General features: G+C 50.8%; 19 non-coding genes across 19 annotated transcripts; all 19 read right to left on the reverse strand.

Annotated features, from left to right (window-relative positions):
- Positions 1-864: 864 nt before the first annotated feature.
- trnal-uag (transfer RNA leucine (anticodon UAG)) lies at positions 865-946 on the reverse strand. Its single transcript has one exon. It is a non-coding gene; the product is annotated as a tRNA-Leu (tRNA).
- A 1052-nt stretch (positions 947-1998) lies between these two features.
- Positions 1999-2080, reverse strand: trnal-aag (transfer RNA leucine (anticodon AAG)). Its single transcript has one exon. It is a non-coding gene; the product is annotated as a tRNA-Leu (tRNA).
- Positions 2081-3215: 1135 nt separating this feature from the next.
- trnal-uag (transfer RNA leucine (anticodon UAG)) lies at positions 3216-3297 on the reverse strand. The gene has a single exon. It is a non-coding gene; the product is annotated as a tRNA-Leu (tRNA).
- Positions 3298-4349: 1052 nt separating this feature from the next.
- trnal-aag (transfer RNA leucine (anticodon AAG)) lies at positions 4350-4431 on the reverse strand. Its single transcript has one exon. It is a non-coding gene; the product is annotated as a tRNA-Leu (tRNA).
- Positions 4432-5540: 1109 nt separating this feature from the next.
- Positions 5541-5622, reverse strand: trnal-uag (transfer RNA leucine (anticodon UAG)). The gene has a single exon. It is a non-coding gene; the product is annotated as a tRNA-Leu (tRNA).
- Positions 5623-6674: 1052 nt separating this feature from the next.
- On the reverse strand, positions 6675-6756 carry trnal-aag (transfer RNA leucine (anticodon AAG)). The gene has a single exon. It is a non-coding gene; the product is annotated as a tRNA-Leu (tRNA).
- A 1137-nt stretch (positions 6757-7893) lies between these two features.
- Positions 7894-7975, reverse strand: trnal-uag (transfer RNA leucine (anticodon UAG)). The gene has a single exon. It is a non-coding gene; the product is annotated as a tRNA-Leu (tRNA).
- A 1052-nt stretch (positions 7976-9027) lies between these two features.
- Positions 9028-9109, reverse strand: trnal-aag (transfer RNA leucine (anticodon AAG)). The gene has a single exon. It is a non-coding gene; the product is annotated as a tRNA-Leu (tRNA).
- Positions 9110-10245: 1136 nt separating this feature from the next.
- trnal-uag (transfer RNA leucine (anticodon UAG)) lies at positions 10246-10327 on the reverse strand. Its single transcript has one exon. It is a non-coding gene; the product is annotated as a tRNA-Leu (tRNA).
- A 1052-nt stretch (positions 10328-11379) lies between these two features.
- trnal-aag (transfer RNA leucine (anticodon AAG)) lies at positions 11380-11461 on the reverse strand. Its single transcript has one exon. It is a non-coding gene; the product is annotated as a tRNA-Leu (tRNA).
- Positions 11462-12598: 1137 nt separating this feature from the next.
- On the reverse strand, positions 12599-12680 carry trnal-uag (transfer RNA leucine (anticodon UAG)). The gene has a single exon. It is a non-coding gene; the product is annotated as a tRNA-Leu (tRNA).
- A 1051-nt stretch (positions 12681-13731) lies between these two features.
- trnal-aag (transfer RNA leucine (anticodon AAG)) lies at positions 13732-13813 on the reverse strand. The gene has a single exon. It is a non-coding gene; the product is annotated as a tRNA-Leu (tRNA).
- Positions 13814-14921: 1108 nt separating this feature from the next.
- On the reverse strand, positions 14922-15003 carry trnal-uag (transfer RNA leucine (anticodon UAG)). The gene has a single exon. It is a non-coding gene; the product is annotated as a tRNA-Leu (tRNA).
- A 1052-nt stretch (positions 15004-16055) lies between these two features.
- Positions 16056-16137, reverse strand: trnal-aag (transfer RNA leucine (anticodon AAG)). The gene has a single exon. It is a non-coding gene; the product is annotated as a tRNA-Leu (tRNA).
- Positions 16138-17272: 1135 nt separating this feature from the next.
- On the reverse strand, positions 17273-17354 carry trnal-uag (transfer RNA leucine (anticodon UAG)). The gene has a single exon. It is a non-coding gene; the product is annotated as a tRNA-Leu (tRNA).
- Positions 17355-18406: 1052 nt separating this feature from the next.
- On the reverse strand, positions 18407-18488 carry trnal-aag (transfer RNA leucine (anticodon AAG)). The gene has a single exon. It is a non-coding gene; the product is annotated as a tRNA-Leu (tRNA).
- A 1135-nt stretch (positions 18489-19623) lies between these two features.
- On the reverse strand, positions 19624-19705 carry trnal-uag (transfer RNA leucine (anticodon UAG)). The gene has a single exon. It is a non-coding gene; the product is annotated as a tRNA-Leu (tRNA).
- A 1052-nt stretch (positions 19706-20757) lies between these two features.
- On the reverse strand, positions 20758-20839 carry trnal-aag (transfer RNA leucine (anticodon AAG)). Its single transcript has one exon. It is a non-coding gene; the product is annotated as a tRNA-Leu (tRNA).
- A 1108-nt stretch (positions 20840-21947) lies between these two features.
- trnal-uag (transfer RNA leucine (anticodon UAG)) lies at positions 21948-22029 on the reverse strand. Its single transcript has one exon. It is a non-coding gene; the product is annotated as a tRNA-Leu (tRNA).
- Positions 22030-22685: the final 656 nt, after the last annotated feature.

Raw genomic sequence — 22685 nt, forward strand, 5'->3', positions numbered from 1 at the left:
GCCCTTTTTTCCCCACCCCAAAGACAGAGAAAACGTCGGCCGCCGGACCTTCTTTGCAAAGCCTCTGGAGTGCGGGCAAAAAACGTTTTTTTTTTTTTTTGTGTAGGCACAATAGCCTTCCGAAACTCTGTCTTGGCAGTAGTGGGACTCAAACTCACACCCCCGAAGATACTGGAGCCTTAATCCAGAGCCTTAGACCACTCGGCCACACTACCCTGGCACATTCACCCTCGTGGTCCCTTTTTTTTTCTTGTCGCGCTTCGCTGCAAGCTGATGCCTTGTAATTCGCCGCCGTAAAGGCATCCTTTATACAGGGGTATGCAGTCCTACTCCTGGTGGCCCCCTTCCTGTAGAGTGGAGGTCAGCATCAAGCAGCTCCTGATTGGTTAACGCGGCGTGAATTGACACAGAAGTTCCGATTTTTCACCTCGGGTAGCAGACGCGAATTTTTGTCAGACGCGTGATTCACAAAAAAGCACAATTCGCGCTTAACGCACCTAACGCGCCAGACGCTCAATTCGCGCCATTCGCGCGAACTAGACGCGCGGATGAGGCGAATTTGCGTCTACCGCGCCGCGCCTCATTCGCGCCGCAAGAACTCCAGGCGCGTGTTAACGCGTTTTACCATTGACTTAACATTGAAAACACTCGGACCAGACGCATATTCCCGTTTGGTGTGAATGTAGCATTAGACCGCGCGGCCATGCTACCTCGTCGGGTTGCGCTCCAAGGGTCTCTTCCACAGGTGGAACGGCCTCCCTAATACTTACTCTGCAGAACTGCTGCAGTCTAATCCTGTTTGCGTGAAATAATCCCGATGCCAAGCGGGTTAGAGGACCTCCCTGCCTTGGTTAAAATGGCTGCTGGCAGCGATGGGATTCGAACCCACGCCCCCGAAGAGACTGGAGCCTAAATCCAGCGCCTTAGACCACTCGGCAACGCTACCCTGGGATTTGCGCTTTTGTGGGCCGTTTTCTGCCCTCTTCCCCCACCCCAAAGATAGAGAGAACGTCGGCCGCCGGACCTTCTTTGCAAAGCCTCTGGAATGCGGGCAAAGAACTTTTTTTTTTTTTTTGGGTATGCACAATAGCCTTCCAAAACTCTGTCTTGGCAGCAGTGGGATTCAAACCCACACCCCCGAAGAGACTGTAGCCTTAATCCAGCGCCTTATGCTACGTTCACACCAAACGCGAATACGCGTCTAAATTCGCGCCTGCCGCTTCTATTTATACGCGTGACCACTTTGTGTTCATTCACCCGTCAAGAGCGAAATGGACGCGCATAAAAACAAAAGTTTGAAGCGAAATTTACGCACGTCAGGTGCGTCAGAGGCGAAAGTTTCAAAAAGTTTCGAACCCCGTTGGTAGCCATCTTTTTACAAGATGTCTGTTGTTGATCGCTCATTTATCGAGAGTGTCACTGCTCTGTATTTGCTCTGGAGAGCAGAACAGCGGTGTAGGGATCATCGTCGCTGTATTTGGGTTGCGCTTCGCCACAAGCTGATGCCTTGTAATTCGCCGCCGTAAAGGCATCCTTAATACAGGGTATGCAGTCCTACTTCTGGTGGCCCCCTTCCTGTGGAGTGGAGGTCCATCTATGATCAAGCACACCTGAATCCGCTAATCAAGGCTTTTGGGGCTTATGTGAAAACGATAGCCAGCTGTGTTGCATTTAAAATCAAAATGATCAGGCAGCTGTTATTTCACCCAAAACTTTCCATGAGTGACATTGGCTGTCTCCATTCTTGTAGACTACTCATTGTTTTTCATTAATATAATTTTCAAATTCGTTGAATTGTTTGTTTGTTTTTTATTGCACCTCTCCTATGATTGTAAATTATTGGTGTGCCTCTGTTGGAATGGAGCAGAGGCTGGGACAAGCTTCCAGCACTGACTTTGCTAAATGGCAAAGAATGCGAAAGCGGCTAAGTTTGGATGAGCATGCAGGGTCACTTCTCCAGTCGCTTCGCAGCCTCAGGAGCTTTCCAAAAGATTTCCCTGGCAGCGGTGGGATTCGAACCCACTCCCCCGAAGAGACTGGAGCCTTAATCCAGCGCCTTAGACCGCTCGGCCACGCTATCTTGTCATGGTGTGTTCCACGGGTCTTTACGACAGGTCAAACGACCTCCCTAATACTGACTCTGCGGAACGGCTGCAGTCTATTCCTGTTTGCGTAAAACAAGCCCGCTCCCAAGCGGGTTAGAGGGCCTCCCTGCCTTGGTTAAAATGGCTGCTGGCAGCAATGGGATTTGAACCAACGCCCCCGAGGAGTCTGGAGCCTAACTCAAACGCCTTAAACCACTCGGCCACGCTACCCTGGAATGTGCTACCCTGGAATGTTCACCTTCGTGGGACCTTTTTTCCCCACCCCAAAGACAGAGAAAACGTCGGCCGCCGGACCTTCTTTGCAAAGCCTCTGGAGTGCGGGCAAAAAACGTTTTTTTTTTTTTTTGTGTAGGCACAATAGCCTTCCGAAACTCTGTCTTGGCAGTAGTGGGACTCAAACTCACACCCCCGAAGATACTGGAGCCTTAATCCAGAGCCTTAGACCACTCGGCCACACTACCCTGGCACATTCACCCTCGTGGTCCCTTTTTTTTTCTTGTCGCGCTTCGCTGCAAGCTGATGCCTTGTAATTCGCCGCCGTAAAGGCATCCTTTATACAGGGGTATGCAGTCCTACTCCTGGTGGCCCCCTTCCTGTAGAGTGGAGGTCAGCATCAAGCAGCTCCTGATTGGTTAACGCGGCGTGAATTGACACAGAAGTTCCGATTTTTCACCTCGGGTAGCAGACGCGAATTTTTGTCAGACGCGTGATTCACAAAAAAGCACAATTCGCGCTTAACGCACCTAACGCGCCAGACGCTCAATTCGCGCCATTCGCGCGAACTAGACGCGCGGATGAGGCGAATTCGCGTCTACCGCGCTGCGCCTCATTCGCGCCGCAAGAACTCCAGGCGCGTGTTAACGTGTTTTACCATTGACTTAACATTGAAAACACTCGGACCAGACGCATATTCCCGTTTGGTGTGAATGTAGCATTAGACCGCGCGGCCATGCTACCTCGTCGGGTTGCGCTCCAAGGGTCTCTTCCACAGGTGGAACGGCCTCCCTAATACTTACTCTGCAGAACTGCTGCAGTCTAATCCTGTTTGCGTGAAATAATCCCGATGCCAAGCGGGTTAGAGGACCTCCCTGCCTTGGTTAAAATGGCTGCTGGCAGCGATGGGATTCGAACCCACGCCCCCGAAGAGACTGGAGCCTAAATCCAGCGCCTTAGACCACTCGGCAACGCTACCCTGGGATTTGCGCTTTTGTGGGCCGTTTTCTGCCCTCTTCCCCCACCCCAAAGATAGAGAGAACGTCGGCCGCCGGACCTTCTTTGCAAAGCCTCTGGAATGCGGGCAAAGAACTTTTTTTTTTTTTTTGGGTATGCACAATAGCCTTCCAAAACTCTGTCTTGGCAGCAGTGGGATTCAAACCCACACCCCCGAAGAGACTGTAGCCTTAATCCAGCGCCTTATGCTACGTTCACACCAAACGCGAATACGCGTCTAAATTCGCGCCTGCCGCTTCTATTTATACGCGTGACCACTTTGTGTTCATTCACCCGTCAAGAGCGAAATGGACGCGCATAAAAACAAAAGTTTGAAGCGAAATTTACGCACGTCAGGTGCGTCAGAGGCGAAAGTTTCAAAAAGTTTCAAACCCCGTTGGTAGCCATCTTTTTACAAGATGTCTGTTGTTGATCGCTCATTTATCGAGAGTGTCACTGCTCTGTATTTGCTCTGGAGAGCAGAACAGCGGTGTAGGGATCATCGTCGCTGTATTTGGGTTGCGCTTCGCCACAAGCTGATGCCTTGTAATTCGCCGCCGTAAAGGCATCCTTAATACAGGGTATGCAGTCCTACTTCTGGTGGCCCCCTTCCTGTGGAGTGGAGGTCCATCTATGATCAAGCACACCTGAATCCGCTAATCAAGGCTTTTGGGGCTTATGTGAAAACGATAGCCAGCTGTGTTGCATTTAAAATCAAAATGATCAGGCAGCTGTTATTTCACCCAAAACTTTCCATGAGTGACATTGGCTGTCTCCATTCTTGTAGACTACTCATTGTTTTTCATTAATATAATTTTCAAATTCGTTGAATTGTTTGTTTGTTTTTTATTGCACCTCTCCTATGATTGTAAATTATTGGTGTGCCTCTGTTGGAATGGAGCAGAGGCTGGGACAAGCTTCCAGCACTGACTTTGCTAAATGGCAAAGAATGCGAAAGCGGCTAAGTTTGGATGAGCATGCAGCGTCACTTCTCCAGTCGCTTCGCAGCCTCAGGAGCTTTCCAAAAGATTTCCCTGGCAGCGGTGGGATTCGAACCCACGCCCCCGAAGAGACTGGAGCCTTAATCCAGCGCTTTAGAACGCTCGGCCACGCTACCTTGTCATGGTGTGTTCCACGGGTCTTTACGACAGGTCAAACGACCTCCCTAATACTGACTCTGCGGAACGGCTGCAGTCTATTCCTGTTTGCGTAAAACAAGCCCGCTCCCAAGCGGGTTAGAGGGCCTCCCTGCCTTGGTTAAAATGGCTGCTGGCAGCAATGGGATTTGAACCAACGCCCCCGAGGAGTCTGGAGCCTAACTCAAACGCCTTAAACCACTCGGCCACGCTACCCTGGAATGTGCTACCCTGGAATGTTCACCTTCGTGGGCCCTTTTTTCCCCACCCCAAAGACAGAGAAAACGTCGGCCGCCGGACCTTCTTTGCAAAGCCTCTGGAGTGCGGGCAAAAAACATTTTTTTTTTTTTTTTTGTGTAGGCACAATAGCCTTCCGAAACTCTGTCTTGGCAGTAGTGGGACTCAAACTCACACCCCCGAAGATACTGGAGCCTTAATCCAGAGCCTTAGACCACTCGGCCACGCTACCCTGGCACATTCACCCTCGTGGTCCCTTTTTTTTTCTTGTCTCGCTTCGCTGCAAGCTGATGCCTTGTAATTTCGCCGCCGTAAAGGCATCCTTTATACAGGGGTATGCAGTCCTACTCCTGGTGGCCCCCTTCCTGTAGAGTGGAGGTCAGCATCAAGCAGCTCCTGATTGGTTAACGCGGCGTGAATTGACACAGAAGTTCAGATTTTTCACCTCGGGTAGCAGACGTGAATTCTTGTCAGACGCGTGATTCACAAAAAAGCACAATTCGCGCTTAACGCACCTAACGCGAACTAGACGCGCGGATGAGGCGAATTCGCGTCTACCGCGCCGCGCCTCATTCGCGCCGCAAGAACTCCAGGCGCGTGTTAACGCGTTTTACCATTGACTTAACATTGAAATCACTCGGACCAGACGCATATTCCCGTTTGGTGTGAATGTAGCATTAGACCATGCGGCCATGCTCCCCCTTCGGGTTGCGCTCCAAGGGTCTCTTCCACAGGTGGAACGGCCTCCCTAATACTTACTCTGCAGAACTGCTGCAGTCTAATCCTGTTTGCGTGAAATAATCCCGATGCCAAGCGGGTTAGAGGACCTCCCTGCCTTGGTTAAAATGGCTGCTGGCAGCGATGGGATTCGAACCCACGCCCCCGAAGAGACTGGAGCCTAAATCCAGCGCCTTAGACCACTCGGCAACGCTACCCTGGGATTTGCGCTTTTGTGGGCCGTTTTCTGCCCTCTTCCCCCACCCCAAAGATAGAGAGAACGTCGGCCGCCGGACCTTCTTTGCAAAGCCTCTGGAATGCGGGCAAAGAACTTTTTTTTTTTTTTTGGGTATGCACAATAGCCTTCCAAAACTCTGTCTTGGCAGCAGTGGGATTCAAACCCACACCCCCGAAGAGACTGTAGCCTTAATCCAGCGCCTTATGCTACGTTCACACCAAACGCGAATACGCGTCTAAATTCGCGCCTGCCGCTTCTATTTATACGCGTGACCACTTTGTGTTCATTCACCCGTCAAGAGCGAAATGGACGCGCATAAAAACAAAAGTTTGAAGCGAAATTTACGCACGTCAGGTGCGTCAGAGGCGAAAGTTTCAAAAAGTTTCGAACCCCGTTGGTAGCCATCTTTTTACAAGATGTCTGTTGTTGATCGCTCATTTATCGAGAGTGTCACTGCTCTGTATTTGCTCTGGAGAGCAGAACAGCGGTGTAGGGATCATCGTCGCTGTATTTGGGTTGCGCTTCGCCACAAGCTGATGCCTTGTAATTCGCCGCCGTAAAGGCATCCTTAATACAGGGTATGCAGTCCTACTTCTGGTGGCCCCCTTCCTGTGGAGTGGAGGTCCATCTATGATCAAGCACACCTGAATCCGCTAATCAAGGCTTTTGGGGCTTATGTGAAAACGATAGCCAGCTGTGTTGCATTTAAAATCAAAATGATCAGGCAGCTGTTATTTCACCCAAAACTTTCCATGAGTGACATTGGCTGTCTCCATTCTTGTAGACTACTCATTGTTTTTCATTAATATAATTTTCAAATTCGTTGAATTGTTTGTTTGTTTTTTATTGCACCTCTCCTATGATTGTAAATTATTGGTGTGCCTCTGTTGGAATGGAGCAGAGGCTGGGACAAGCTTCCAGCACTGACTTTGCTAAATGGCAAAGAATGCGAAAGCGGCTAAGTTTGGATGAGCATGCAGGGTCACTTCTCCAGTCGCTTCGCAGCCTCAGGAGCTTTCCAAAAGATTTCCCTGGCAGCGGTGGGATTCGAACCCATGCCCCCGAAGAGACTGGAGCCTTAATCCAGCGCCTTAGACCGCTCGGCCACGCTACCTTGTCATGGTGTGTTCCACGGGTCTTTACGACAGGTCAAACGACCTCCCTAATACTGACTCTGCGGAACGGCTGCAGTCTATTCCTGTTTGCGTAAAACAAGCCCGCTCCCAAGCGGGTTAGAGGGCCTCCCTGCCTTGGTTAAAATGGCTGCTGGCAGCAATGGGATCTGAACCAACGCCCCCGAGGAGTCTGGAGCCTAACTCAAACGCCTTAAACCACTCGGCCACGCTACCCTGGAATGTGCTACCCTGGAATGTTCACCTTCGTGGGCCCTTTTTTCCCCACCCCAAAGACAGAGAAAACGTCGGCCGCCGGACCTTCTTTGCAAAGCCTCTGGAGTGCGGGCAAAAAACGTTTTTTTTTTTTTTTTTGTGTAGGCACAATAGCCTTCCGAAACTCTGTCTTGGCAGTAGTGGGACTCAAACTCACACCCCCGAAGATACTGGAGCCTTAATCCAGAGCCTTAGACCACTCGGCCACACTACCCTGGCACATTCACCCTCGTGGTCCCTTTTTTTTTCTTGTCGCGCTTCGCTGCAAGCTGATGCCTTGTAATTCGCCGCCGTAAAGGCATCCTTTATACAGGGGTATGCAGTCCTACTCCTGGTGGCCCCCTTCCTGTAGAGTGGAGGTCAGCATCAAGCAGCTCCTGATTGGTTAACGCGGCGTGAATTGACACAGAAGTTCCGATTTTTCACCTCGGGTAGCAGACGCGAATTTTTGTCAGACGCGTGATTCACAAAAAAGCACAATTCGCGCTTAACGCACCTAACGCGCCAGACGCTCAATTCGCGCCATTCGCGCGAACTAGACGCGCGGATGAGGCGAATTTGCGTCTACCGCGCCGCGCCTCATTCGCGCCGCAAGAACTCCAGGCGCGTGTTAACGCGTTTTACCATTGACTTAACATTGAAAACACTCGGACCAGACGCATATTCCCGTTTGGTGTGAATGTAGCATTAGACCGCGCGGCCATGCTACCTCGTCGGGTTGCGCTCCAAGGGTCTCTTCCACAGGTGGAACGGCCTCCCTAATACTTACTCTGCAGAACTGCTGCAGTCTAATCCTGTTTGCGTGAAATAATCCCGATGCCAAGCGGGTTAGAGGACCTCCCTGCCTTGGTTAAAATGGCTGCTGGCAGCGATGGGATTCGAACCCACGCCCCCGAAGAGACTGGAGCCTAAATCCAGCGCCTTAGACCACTCGGCAACGCTACCCTGGGATTTGCGCTTTTGTGGGCCGTTTTCTGCCCTCTTCCCCCACCCCAAAGATAGAGAGAACGTCGGCCGCCGGACCTTCTTTGCAAAGCCTCTGGAATGCGGGCAAAGAACTTTTTTTTTTTTTTTGGGTATGCACAATAGCCTTCCAAAACTCTGTCTTGGCAGCAGTGGGATTCAAACCCACACCCCCGAAGAGACTGTAGCCTTAATCCAGCGCCTTATGCTACGTTCACACCAAACGCGAATACGCGTCTAAATTCGCGCCTGCCGCTTCTATTTATACGCGTGACCACTTTGTGTTCATTCACCCGTCAAGAGCGAAATGGACGCGCATAAAAACAAAAGTTTGAAGCGAAATTTACGCACGTCAGGTGCGTCAGAGGCGAAAGTTTCAAAAAGTTTCGAACCCCGTTGGTAGCCATCTTTTTACAAGATGTCTGTTGTTGATCGCTCATTTATCGAGAGTGTCACTGCTCTGTATTTGCTCTGGAGAGCAGAACAGCGGTGTAGGGATCATCGTCGCTGTATTTGGGTTGCGCTTCGCCACAAGCTGATGCCTTGTAATTCGCCGCCGTAAAGGCATCCTTAATACAGGGTATGCAGTCCTACTTCTGGTGGCCCCCTTCCTGTGGAGTGGAGGTCCATCTATGATCAAGCACACCTGAATCCGCTAATCAAGGCTTTTGGGGCTTATGTGAAAACGATAGCCAGCTGTGTTGCATTTAAAATCAAAATGATCAGGCAGCTGTTATTTCACCCAAAACTTTCCATGAGTGACATTGGCTGTCTCCATTCTTGTAGACTACTCATTGTTTTTCATTAATATAATTTTCAAATTCGTTGAATTGTTTGTTTGTTTTTTATTGCACCTCTCCTATGATTGTAAATTATTGGTGTGCCTCTGTTGGAATGGAGCAGAGGCTGGGACAAGCTTCCAGCACTGACTTTGCTAAATGGCAAAGAATGCGAAAGCGGCTAAGTTTGGATGAGCATGCAGCGTCACTTCTCCAGTCGCTTCGCAGCCTCAGGAGCTTTCCAAAAGATTTCCCTGGCAGCGGTGGGATTCGAACCCACGCCCCCGAAGAGACTGGAGCCTTAATCCAGCGCTTTAGACCGCTCGGCCACGCTACCTTGTCATGGTGTGTTCCACGGGTCTTTATGACAGGTCAAACGACCTCCCTAATACTGACTCTGCGGAACGGCTGCAGTCTATTCCTGTTTGCGTAAAACAAGCCCGCTCCCAAGCGGGTTAGAGGGCCTCCCTGCCTTGGTTAAAATGGCTGCTGGCAGCAATGGGATTTGAACCAACGCCCCCGAGGAGTCTGGAGCCTAACTCAAACGCCTTAAACCACTCGGCCACGCTACCCTGGAATGTGCTACCCTGGAATGTTCACCTTCGTGGGCCCTTTTTTCCCCACCCCAAAGACAGAGAAAACGTCGGCCGCCGGACCTTCTTTGCAAAGCCTCTGGAGTGCGGGCAAAAAACGATTTTTTTTTTTTTTTGTGTAGGCACAATAGCCTTCCGAAACTCTGTCTTGGCAGTAGTGGGACTCAAACTCACACCCCCGAAGATACTGGAGCCTTAATCCAGAGCCTTAGACCACTCGGCCACACTACCCTGGCACATTCACCCTCGTGGTCCCTTTTTTTTTCTTCTCGCGCTTCGCTGCAAGCTGATGCCTTGTAATTCGCCGCCGTAAAGGCATCCTTTATACAGGGGTATGCAGTCCTACTCCTGGTGGCCCCCTTCCTGTAGAGTGGAGGTCAGCATCAAGCAGCTCCTGATTGGTTAACGCGGCGTGAATTGACACAGAAGTTCCGATTTTTCACCTCGGGTAGCAGACGCGAATTTTTGTCAGACGCGTGATTCACAAAAAAGCACAATTCGCGCTTAACGCACCTAACGCGCCAGACGCTCAATTCGCGCCATTCGCGCGAACTAGACGCGCGGATGAGGCGAATTTGCGTCTACCGCGCCGCGCCTCATTCGCGCCGCAAGAACTCCAGGCGCATGTTAACGCGTTTTACCATTGACTTAACATTGAAAACACTCGGACCAGACGCATATTCCCGTTTGGTGTGAATGTAGCATTAGACCGCGCGGCCATGCTACCTCGTCGGGTTGCGCTCCAAGGGTCTCTTCCACAGGTGGAACGGCCTCCCTAATACTTACTCTGCAGAACTGCTGCAGTCTAATCCTGTTTGCGTGAAATAATCCCGATGCCAAGCGGGTTAGAGGACCTCCCTGCCTTGGTTAAAATGGCTGCTGGCAGCGATGGGATTCGAACCCACGCCCCCGAAGAGACTGGAGCCTAAATCCAGCGCCTTAGACCACTCGGCAACGCTACCCTGGGATTTGCGCTTTTGTGGGCCGTTTTCTGCCCTCTTCCCCCACCCCAAAGATAGAGAGAACGTCGGCCGCCGGACCTTCTTTGCAAAGCCTCTGGAATGCGGGCAAAGAACTTTTTTTTTTTTTTTGGGTATGCACAATAGCCTTCCAAAACTCTGTCTTGGCAGCAGTGGGATTCAAACCCACACCCCCGAAGAGACTGTAGCCTTAATCCAGCGCCTTATGCTACGTTCACACCAAACGCGAATACGCGTCTAAATTCGCGCCTGCCGCTTCTATTTATACGCGTGACCACTTTGTGTTCATTCACCCGTCAAGAGCGAAATGGACGCGCATAAAAACAAAAGTTTGAAGCGAAATTTACGCACGTCAGGTGCGTCAGAGGCGAAAGTTTCAAAAAGTTTCGAACCCCGTTGGTAGCCATCTTTTTACAAGATGTCTGTTGTTGATCGCTCATTTATCGAGAGTGTCACTGCTCTGTATTTGCTCTGGAGAGCAGAACAGCGGTGTAGGGATCATCGTCGCTGTATTTGGGTTGCGCTTCGCCACAAGCTGATGCCTTGTAATTCGCCGCCGTAAAGGCATCCTTAATACAGGGTATGCAGTCCTACTTCTGGTGGCCCCCTTCCTGTGGAGTGGAGGTCCATCTATGATCAAGCACACCTGAATCCGCTAATCAAGGCTTTTGGGGCTTATGTGAAAACGATAGCCAGCTGTGTTGCATTTAAAATCAAAATGATCAGGCAGCTGTTATTTCACCCAAAACTTTCCATGAGTGACATTGGCTGTCTCCATTCTTGTAGACTACTCATTGTTTTTCATTAATATAATTTTCAAATTCGTTGAATTGTTTGTTTGTTTTTTATTGCACCTCTCCTATGATTGTAAATTATTGGTGTGCCTCTGTTGGAATGGAGCAGAGGCTGGGACAAGCTTCCAGCACTGACTTTGCTAAATGGCAAAGAATGCGAAAGCGGCTAAGTTTGGATGAGCATGCAGGGTCACTTCTCCAGTCGCTTCGCAGCCTCAGGAGCTTTCCAAAAGATTTCCCTGGCAGCGGTGGGATTCGAACCCACGCCCCCGAAGAGACTGGAGCCTTAATCCAGCGCCTTAGACCGCTCGGCCACGCTACCTTGTCATGGTGTGTTCCACGGGTCTTTACGACAGGTCAAACGACCTCCCTAATACTGACTCTGCGGAACGGCTGCAGTCTATTCCTGTTTGCGTAAAACAAGCCCGCTCCCAAGCGGGTTAGAGGGCCTCCCTGCCTTGGTTAAAATGGCTGCTGGCAGCAATGGGATTTGAACCAACGCCCCCGAGGAGTCTGGAGCCTAACTCAAACGCCTTAAACCACTCGGCCACGCTACCCTGGAATGTGCTACCCTGGAATGTTCACCTTCGTGGGACCTTTTTTCCCCACCCCAAAGACAGAGAAAACGTCGGCCGCCGGACCTTCTTTGCAAAGCCTCTGGAGTGCGGGCAAAAAACGTTTTTTTTTTTTTTTTTGTGTAGGCACAATAGCCTTCCGAAACTCTGTCTTGGCAGTAGTGGGACTCAAACTCACACCCCCGAAGATACTGGAGCCTTAATCCAGAGCCTTAGACCACTCGGCCACACTACCCTGGCACATTCACCCTCGTGGTCCCTTTTTTTTTCTTGTCGCGCTTCGCTGCAAGCTGATGCCTTGTAATTCGCCGCCGTAAAGGCATCCTTTATACAGGGGTATGCAGTCCTACTCCTGGTGGCCCCCTTCCTGTAGAGTGGAGGTCAGCATCAAGCAGCTCCTGATTGGTTAACGCGGCGTGAATTGACACAGAAGTTCCGATTTTTCACCTCGGGTAGCAGACGCGAATTTTTGTCAGACGCGTGATTCACAAAAAAGCACAATTCGCGCTTAACGCACCTAACGCGCCAGACGCTCAATTCGCGCCATTCGCGCGAACTAGACGCGCGGATGAGGCGAATTCGCGTCTACCGCGCTGCGCCTCATTCGCGCCGCAAGAACTCCAGGCGCGTGTTAACGTGTTTTACCATTGACTTAACATTGAAAACACTCGGACCAGACGCATATTCCCGTTTGGTGTGAATGTAGCATTAGACCGCGCGGCCATGCTACCTCGTCGGGTTGCGCTCCAAGGGTCTCTTCCACAGGTGGAACGGCCTCCCTAATACTTACTCTGCAGAACTGCTGCAGTCTAATCCTGTTTGCGTGAAATAATCCCGATGCCAAGCGGGTTAGAGGACCTCCCTGCCTTGGTTAAAATGGCTGCTGGCAGCGATGGGTTTCGAACCCACGCCCCCGAAGAGACTGGAGCCTAAATCCAGCGCCTTAGACCACTCGGCAACGCTACCCTGGGATTTGCGCTTTTGTGGGCCGTTTTCTGCCCTCTTCCCCCACCCCAAAGATAGAGAGAACGTCGGCCGCCGGACCTTCTTTGCAAAGCCTCTGGAATGCGGGCAAAGAACTTTTTTTTTTTTTTGGGTATGCACAATAGCCTTCCAAAACTCTGTCTTGGCAGCAGTGGGATTCAAACCCACACCCCCGAAGAGACTGTAGCCTTAATCCAGCGCCTTATGCTACGTTCACACCAAACGCGAATACGCGTCTAAATTCGCGCCTGCCGCTTCTATTTATACGCGTGACCACTTTGTGTTCATTCACCCGTCAAGAGCGAAATGGACGCGCATAAAAACAAAAGTTTGAAGCGAAATTTACGCACGTCAGGTGCGTCAGAGGCGAAAGTTTCAAAAAGTTTCAAACCCCGTTGGTAGCCATCTTTTTACAAGATGTCTGTTGTTGATCGCTCATTTATCGAGAGTGTCACTGCTCTGTATTTGCTCTGGAGAGCAGAACAGCGGTGTAGGGATCATCGTCGCTGTATTTGGGTTGCGCTTCGCCACAAGCTGATGCCTTGTAATTCGCCGCCGTAAAGGCATCCTTAATACAGGGTATGCAGTTCTACTTCTGGTGGCCCCCTTCCTGTGGAGTGGAGGTCCATCTATGATCAAGCACACCTGAATCCGCTAATCAAGGCTTTTGGGGCTTATGTGAAAACGATAGCCAGCTGTGTTGCATTTAAAATCAAAATGATCAGGCAGCTGTTATTTCACCCAAAACTTTCCATGAGTGACATTGGCTGTCTCCATTCTTGTAGACTACTCATTGTTTTTCATTAATATAATTTTCAAATTCGTTGAATTGTTTGTTTGTTTTTTATTGCACCTCTCCTATGATTGTAAATTATTGGTGTGCCTCTGTTGGAATGGAGCAGAGGCTGGGACAAGCTTCCAGCACTGACTTTGCTAAATGGCAAAGAATGCGAAAGCGGCTAAGTTTGGATGAGCATGCAGCGTCACTTCTCCAGTCGCTTCGCAGCCTCAGGAGCTTTCCAAAAGATTTCCCTGGCAGCGGTGGGATTCGAACCCACGCCCCCGAAGAGACTGGAGCCTTAATCCAGCGCCTTAGAACGCTCGGCCACGCTACCTTGTCATGGTGTGTTCCACGGGTCTTTACGACAGGTCAAACGACCTCCCTAATACTGACTCTGCGGAACGGCTGCAGTCTATTCCTGTTTGCGTAAAACAAGCCCGCTCCCAAGCGGGTTAGAGGGCCTCCCTGCCTTGGTTAAAATGGCTGCTGGCAGCAATGGGATTTGAACCAACGCCCCCGAGGAGTCTGGAGCCTAACTCAAACGCCTTAAACCACTCGGCCACGCTACCCTGGAATGTGCTACCCTGGAATGTTCACCTTCGTGGGCCCTTTTTTCCCCACCCCAAAGACAGAGAAAACGTCGGCCGCCGGACCTTCTTTGCAAAGCCTCTGGAGTGCGGGCAAAAAACGTTTTTTTTTTTTTTTTGTGTAGGCACAATAGCCTTCCGAAACTCTGTCTTGGCAGTAGTGGGACTCAAACTCACACCCCCGAAGATACTGGAGCCTTAATCCAGAGCCTTAGACCACTCGGCCACGCTACCCTGGCACATTCACCCTCGTGGTCCCTTTTTTTTTCTTGTCTCGCTTCGCTGCAAGCTGATGCCTTGTAATTTCGCCGCCGTAAAGGCATCCTTTATACAGGGGTATGCAGTCCTACTCCTGGTGGCCCCCTTCCTGTAGAGTGGAGGTCAGCATCAAGCAGCTCCTGATTGGTTAACGCGGCGTGAATTGACACAGAAGTTCAGATTTTTCACCTCGGGTAGCAGACGTGAATTCTTGTCAGACGCGTGATTCACAAAAAAGCACAATTCGCGCTTAACGCACCTAACGCGAACTAGACGCGCGGATGAGGCGAATTCGCGTCTACCGCGCCGCGCCTCATTCGCGCCGCAAGAACTCCAGGCGCGTGTTAACGCGTTTTACCATTGACTTAACATTGAAATCACTCGGACCAGACGCATATTCCCGTTTGGTGTGAATGTAGCATTAGACCATGCGGCCATGCTCCCCCTTCGGGTTGCGCTCCAAGGGTCTCTTCCACAGGTGGAACGGCCTCCCTAATACTTACTCTGCAGAACTGCTGCAGTCTAATCCTGTTTGCGTGAAATAATCCCGATGCCAAGCGGGTTAGAGGACCTCCCTGCCTTGGTTAAAATGGCTGCTGGCAGCGATGGGATTCGAACCCACGCCCCCGAAGAGACTGGAGCCTAAATCCAGCGCCTTAGACCACTCGGCAACGCTACCCTGGGATTTGCGCTTTTGTGGGCCGTTTTCTGCCCTCTTCCCCCACCCCAAAGATAGAGAGAACGTCGGCCGCCGGACCTTCTTTGCAAAGCCTCTGGAATGCGGGCAAAGAACTTTTTTTTTTTTTTTGGGTATGCACAATAGCCTTCCAAAACTCTGTCTTGGCAGCAGTGGGATTCAAACCCACACCCCCGAAGAGACTGTAGCCTTAATCCAGCGCCTTATGCTACGTTCACACCAAACGCGAATACGCGTCTAAATTCGCGCCTGCCGCTTCTATTTATACGCGTGACCACTTTGTGTTCATTCACCCGTCAAGAGCGAAATGGACGCGCATAAAAACAAAAGTTTGAAGCGAAATTTACGCACGTCAGGTGCGTCAGAGGCGAAAGTTTCAAAAAGTTTCGAACCCCGTTGGTAGCCATCTTTTTACAAGATGTCTGTTGTTGATCGCTCATTTATCGAGAGTGTCACTGCTCTGTATTTGCTCTGGAGAGCAGAACAGCGGTGTAGGGATCATCGTCGCTGTATTTGGGTTGCGCTTCGCCACAAGCTGATGCCTTGTAATTCGCCGCCGTAAAGGCATCCTTAATACAGGGTATGCAGTCCTACTTCTGGTGGCCCCCTTCCTGTGGAGTGGAGGTCCATCTATGATCAAGCACACCTGAATCCGCTAATCAAGGCTTTTGGGGCTTATGTGAAAACGATAGCCAGCTGTGTTGCATTTAAAATCAAAATGATCAGGCAGCTGTTATTTCACCCAAAACTTTCCATGAGTGACATTGGCTGTCTCCATTCTTGTAGACTACTCATTGTTTTTCATTAATATAATTTTCAAATTCGTTGAATTGTTTGTTTGTTTTTTATTGCACCTCTCCTATGATTGTAAATTATTGGTGTGCCTCTGTTGGAATGGAGCAGAGGCTGGGACAAGCTTCCAGCACTGACTTTGCTAAATGGCAAAGAATGCGAAAGCGGCTAAGTTTGGATGAGCATGCAGGGTCACTTCTCCAGTCGCTTCGCAGCCTCAGGAGCTTTCCAAAAGATTTCCCTGGCAGCGGTGGGATTCGAACCCACGCCCCCGAAGAGACTGGAGCCTTAATCCAGCGCCTTAGACCGCTCGGCCACGCTACCTTGTCATGGTGTGTTCCACGGGTCTTTACGACAGGTCAAACGACCTCCCTAATACTGACTCTGCGGAACGGCTGCAGTCTATTCCTGTTTGCGTAAAACAAGCCCGCTCCCAAGCGGGTTAGAGGGCCTCCCTGCCTTGGTTAAAATGGCTGCTGGCAGCAATGGGATTTGAACCAACGCCCCCGAGGAGTCTGGAGCCTAACTCAAACGCCTTAAACCACTCGGCCACGCTACCCTGGAATGTGCTACCCTGGAATGTTCACCTTCGTGGGCCCTTTTTTCCCCACCCCAAAGACAGAGAAAACGTCGGCCGCCGGACCTTCTTTGCAAAGCCTCTGGAGTGCGGGCAAAAAACGTTTTTTTTTTTTTTTGTGTAGGCACAATAGCCTTCCGAAACTCTGTCTTGGCAGTAGTGGGACTCAAACTCACACCCCCGAAGATACTGGAGCCTTAATCCAGAGCCTTAGACCACTCAGCCACACTACCCTGGCACATTCACCCTCGTGGTCCCTTTTTTTTTCTTGTCGCGCTTCGCTGCAAGCTGATGCCTTGTAATTCGCCGCCGTAAAGGCATCCTTTATACAGGGGTATGCAGTCCTACTCCTGGTGGCCCCCTTCCTGTAGAGTGGAGGTCAGCATCAAGCAGCTCCTGATTGGTTAACGCGGCGTGAATTGACACAGAAGTTCCGATTTTTCACCTCGGGTAGCAGACGCGAATTTTTGTCAGACGCGTGATTCACAAAAAAGCACAATTCGCGCTTAACGCACCTAACGCGCCAGACGCTCAATTCGCGCCATTCGCGCGAACTAGACGCGCGGATGAGGCGAATTTGCGTCTACCGCGCCGCGCCTCATTCGCGCCGCAAGAACTCCAGGCGCGTGTTAACGCGTTTTACCATTGACTTAACATTGAAAACACTCGGACCAGACGCATATTCCCGTTTGGTGTGAATGTAGCATTAGACCGCGCGGCCATGCTACCTCGTCGGGTTGCGCTCCAAGGGTCTCTTCCACAGGTGGAACGGCCTCCCTAATACTTACTCTGCAGAACTGCTGCAGTCTAATCCTGTTTGCGTGAAATAATCCCGATGCCAAGCGGGTTAGAGGACCTCCCTGCCTTGGTTAAAATGGCTGCTGGCAGCGATGGGATTCGAACCCACGCCCCCGAAGAGACTGGAGCCTAAATCCAGCGCCTTAGACCACTCGGCAACGCTACCCTGGGATTTGCGCTTTTGTGGGCCGTTTTCTGCCCTCTTCCCCCACCCCAAAGATAGAGAGAACGTCGGCCGCCGGACCTTCTTTGCAAAGCCTCTGGAATGCGGGCAAAGAACTTTTTTTTTTTTTTTGGGTATGCACAATAGCCTTCCAAAACTCTGTCTTGGCAGCAGTGGGATTCAAACCCACACCCCCGAAGAGACTGTAGCCTTAATCCAGCGCCTTATGCTACGTTCACACCAAACGCGAATACGCGTCTAAATTCGCGCCTGCCGCTTCTATTTATACGCGTGACCACTTTGTGTTCATTCACCCGTCAAGAGCGAAATGGACGCGCATAAAAACAAAAGTTTGAAGCGAAATTTACGCACGTCAGGTGCGTCAGAGGCGAAAGTTTCAAAAAGTTTCGAACCCCGTTGGTAGCCATCTTTTTACAAGATGTCTGTTGTTGATCGCTCATTTATCGAGAGTGTCACTGCTCTGTATTTGCTCTGGAGAGCAGAACAGCGGTGTAGGGATCATCGTCGCTGTATTTGGGTTGCGCTTCGCCACAAGCTGATGCCTTGTAATTCGCCGCCGTAAAGGCATCCTTAATACAGGGTATGCAGTCCTACTTCTGGTGGCCCCCTTCCTGTGGAGTGGAGGTCCATCTATGATCAAGCACACCTGAATCCGCTAATCAAGGCTTTTGGGGCTTATGTGAAAACGATAGCCAGCTGTGTTGCATTTAAAATCAAAATGATCAGGCAGCTGTTATTTCACCCAAAACTTTCCATGAGTGACATTGGCTGTCTCCATTCTTGTAGACTACTCATTGTTTTTCATTAATATAATTTTCAAATTCGTTGAATTGTTTGTTTGTTTTTTATTGCACCTCTCCTATGATTGTAAATTATTGGTGTGCCTCTGTTGGAATGGAGCAGAGGCTGGGACAAGCTTCCAGCACTGACTTTGCTAAATGGCAAAGAATGCGAAAGCGGCTAAGTTTGGATGAGCATGCAGGGTCACTTCTCCAGTCGCTTCGCAGCCTCAGGAGCTTTCCAAAAGATTTCCCTGGCAGCGGTGGGATTCGAACCCACTCCCCCGAAGAGACTGGAGCCTTAATCCAGCGCCTTAGACCGCTCGGCCACGCTACCTTGTCATGGTGTGTTCCACGGGTCTTTACGACAGGTCAAACGACCTCCCTAATACTGACTCTGCGGAACGGCTGCAGTCTATTCCTGTTTGCGTAAAACAAGCCCGCTCCCAAGCGGGTTAGAGGGCCTCCCTGCCTTGGTTAAAATGGCTGCTGGCAGCAATGGGATTTGAACCAACGCCCCCGAGGAGTCTGGAGCCTAACTCAAACGCCTTAAACCACTCGGCCACGCTACCCTGGAATGTGCTACCCTGGAATGTTCACCTTCGTGGGACCTTTTTTCCCCACCCCAAAGACAGAGAAAACGTCGGCCGCCGGACCTTCTTTGCAAAGCCTCTGGAGTGCGGGCAAAAAACGTTTTTTTTTTTTTTTGTGTAGGCACAATAGCCTTCCGAAACTCTGTCTTGGCAGTAGTGGGACTCAAACTCACACCCCCGAAGATACTGGAGCCTTAATCCAGAGCCTTAGACCACTCGGCCACACTACCCTGGCACATTCACCCTCGTGGTCCCTTTTTTTTTCTTGTCGCGCTTCGCTGCAAGCTGATGCCTTGTAATTCGCCGCCGTAAAGGCATCCTTTATACAGGGGTATGCAGTCCTACTCCTGGTGGCCCCCTTCCTGTAGAGTGGAGGTCAGCATCAAGCAGCTCCTGATTGGTTAACGCGGCGTGAATTGACACAGAAGTTCCGATTTTTCACCTCGGGTAGCAGACGCGAATTTTTGTCAGACGCGTGATTCACAAAAAAGCACAATTCGCGCTTAACGCACCTAACGCGCCAGACGCTCAATTCGCGCCATTCGCGCGAACTAGACGCGCGGATGAGGCGAATTCGCGTCTACCGCGCCGCGCCTCATTCGCGCCGCAAGAACTCCAGGCGCGTGTTAACGCGTTTTACCATTGACTTAACATTGAAAACACTCGGACCAGACGCATATTCCCGTTTGGTGTGAATGTAGCATTAGACCGCGCGGCCATGCTACCTCGTCGGGTTGCGCTCCAAGGGTCTCTTCCACAGGTGGAACGGCCTCCCTAATACTTACTCTGCAGAACTGCTGCAGTCTAATCCTGTTTGCGTGAAATAATCCCGATGCCAAGCGGGTTAGAGGACCTCCCTGCCTTGGTTAAAATGGCTGCTGGCAGCGATGGGATTCGAACCCACGCCCCCGAAGAGACTGGAGCCTAAATCCAGCGCCTTAGACCACTCGGCAACGCTACCCTGGGATTTGCGCTTTTGTGGGCCGTTTTCTGCCCTCTTCCCCCACCCCAAAGATAGAGAGAACGTCGGCCGCCGGACCTTCTTTGCAAAGCCTCTGGAATGCGGGCAAAGAACTTTTTTTTTTTTTTTGGGTATGCACAATAGCCTTCCAAAACTCTGTCTTGGCAGCAGTGGGATTCAAACCCACACCCCCGAAGAGACTGTAGCCTTAATCCAGCGCCTTATGCTACGTTCACACCAAACGCGAATACGCGTCTAAATTCGCGCCTGCCGCTTCTATTTATACGCGTGACCACTTTGTGTTCATTCACCCGTCAAGAGCGAAATGGACGCGCATAAAAACAAAAGTTTGAAGCGAAATTTACGCACGTCAGGTGCGTCAGAGGCGAAAGTTTCAAAAAGTTTCAAACCCCGTTGGTAGCCATCTTTTTACAAGATGTCTGTTGTTGATCGCTCATTTATCGAGAGTGTCACTGCTCTGTATTTGCTCTGGAGAGCAGAACAGCGGTGTAGGGATCATCGTCGCTGTATTTGGGTTGCGCTTCGCCACAAGCTGATGCCTTGTAATTCGCCGCCGTAAAGGCATCCTTAATACAGGGTATGCAGTCCTACTTCTGGTGGCCCCCTTCCTGTGGAGTGGAGGTCCATCTATGATCAAGCACACCTGAATCCGCTAATCAAGGCTTTTGGGGCTTATGTGAAAACGATAGCCAGCTGTGTTGCATTTAAAATCAAAATGATCAGGCAGCTGTTATTTCACCCAAAACTTTCCATGAGTGACATTGGCTGTCTCCATTCTTGTAGACTACTCATTGTTTTTCATTAATATAATTTTCAAATTCGTTGAATTGTTTGTTTGTTTTTTATTGCACCTCTCCTATGATTGTAAATTATTGGTGTGCCTCTGTTGGAATGGAGCAGAGGCTGGGACAAGCTTCCAGCACTGACTTTGCTAAATGGCAAAGAATGCGAAAGCGGCTAAGTTTGGATGAGCATGCAGCGTCACTTCTCCAGTCGCTTCGCAGCCTCAGGAGCTTTCCAAAAGATTTCCCTGGCAGCGGTGGGATTCGAACCCACGCCCCCGAAGAGACTGGAGCCTTAATCCAGCGCCTTAGAACGCTCGGCCACGCTACCTTGTCATGGTGTGTTCCACGGGTCTTTACGACAGGTCAAATGACCTCCCTAATACTGACTCTGCGGAACGGCTGCAGTCTATTCCTGTTTGCGTAAAACAAGCCCGCTCCCAAGCGGGTTAGAGGGCCTCCCTGCCTTGGTTAAAATGGCTGCTGGCAGCAATGGGATTTGAACCAACGCCCCCGAGGAGTCTGGAGCCTAACTCAAACGCCTTAAACCACTCGGCCACGCTACCCTGGAATGTGCTACCCTGGAATGTTCACCTTCGTGGGCCCTTTTTTCCCCACCCCAAAGACAGAGAAAACGTCGGCCGCCGGACCTTCTTTGCAAAGCCTCTGGAGTGCGGGCAAAAAACGTTTTTTTTTTTTTTTTGTGTAGGCACAATAGCCTTCCGAAACTCTGTCTTGGCAGTAGTGGGACTCAAACTCACACCCCCGAAGATACTGGAGCCTTAATCCAGAGCCTTAGACCACTCGGCCACGCTACCCTGGCACATTCACCCTCGTGGTCCCTTTTTTTTTCTTGTCTCGCTTCGCTGCAAGCTGATGCCTTGTAATTTCGCCGCCGTAAAGGCATCCTTTATACAGGGGTATGCAGTCCTACTCCTGGTGGCCCCCTTCCTGTAGAGTGGAGGTCAGCATCAAGCAGCTCCTGATTGGTTAACGCGGCGTGAATTGACACAGAAGTTCAGATTTTTCACCTCGGGTAGCAGACGTGAATTCTTGTCAGACGCGTGATTCACAAAAAAGCACAATTCGCGCTTAACGCACCTAACGCGAACTAGACGCGCGGATGAGGCGAATTCGCGTCTACCGCGCCGCGCCTCATTCGCGCCGCAAGAACTCCAGGCGCGTGTTAACGCGTTTTACCATTGACTTAACATTGAAATCACTCGGACCAGACGCATATTCCCGTTTGGTGTGAATGTAGCATTAGACCATGCGGCCATGCTCCCCCTTCGGGTTGCGCTCCAAGGGTCTCTTCCACAGGTGGAACGGCCTCCCTAATACTTACTCTGCAGAACTGCTGCAGTCTAATCCTGTTTGCGTGAAATAATCCCGATGCCAAGCGGGTTAGAGGACCTCCCTGCCTTGGTTAAAATGGCTGCTGGCAGCGATGGGATTCGAACCCACGCCCCCGAAGAGACTGGAGCCTAAATCCAGCGCCTTAGACCACTCGGCAACGCTACCCTGGGATTTGCGCTTTTGTGGGCCGTTTTCTGCCCTCTTCCCCCACCCCAAAGATAGAGAGAACGTCGGCCGCCGGACCTTCTTTGCAAAGCCTCTGGAATGCGGGCAAAGAACTTTTTTTTTTTTTTTGGGTATGCACAATAGCCTTCCAAAACTCTGTCTTGGCAGCAGTGGGATTCAAACCCACACCCCCGAAGAGACTGTAGCCTTAATCCAGCGCCTTATGCTACGTTCACACCAAACGCGAATACGCGTCTAAATTCGCGCCTGCCGCTTCTATTTATACGCGTGACCACTTTGTGTTCATTCACCCGTCAAGAGCGAAATGGACGCGCATAAAAACAAAAGTTTGAAGCGAAATTTACGCACGTCAGGTGCGTCAGAGGCGAAAGTTTCAAAAAGTTTCGAACCCCGTTGGTAGCCATCTTTTTACAAGATGTCTGTTGTTGATCGCTCATTTATCGAGAGTGTCACTGCTCTGTATTTGCTCTGGAGAGCAGAACAGCGGTGTAGGGATCATCGTCGCTGCATTTGGGTTGCGCTTCGCCACAAGCTGATGCCTTGTAATTCGCCGCCGTAAAGGCATCCTTAATACAGGGTATGCAGTCCTACTTCTGGTGGCCCCCTTCCTGTGGAGTGGAGGTCCATCTATGATC

Source organism: Garra rufa, chromosome 2, assembly GCF_049309525.1.
Source record: "Garra rufa chromosome 2, GarRuf1.0, whole genome shotgun sequence".
Lineage (NCBI taxonomy): Eukaryota > Metazoa > Chordata > Actinopteri > Cypriniformes > Cyprinidae > Garra > Garra rufa.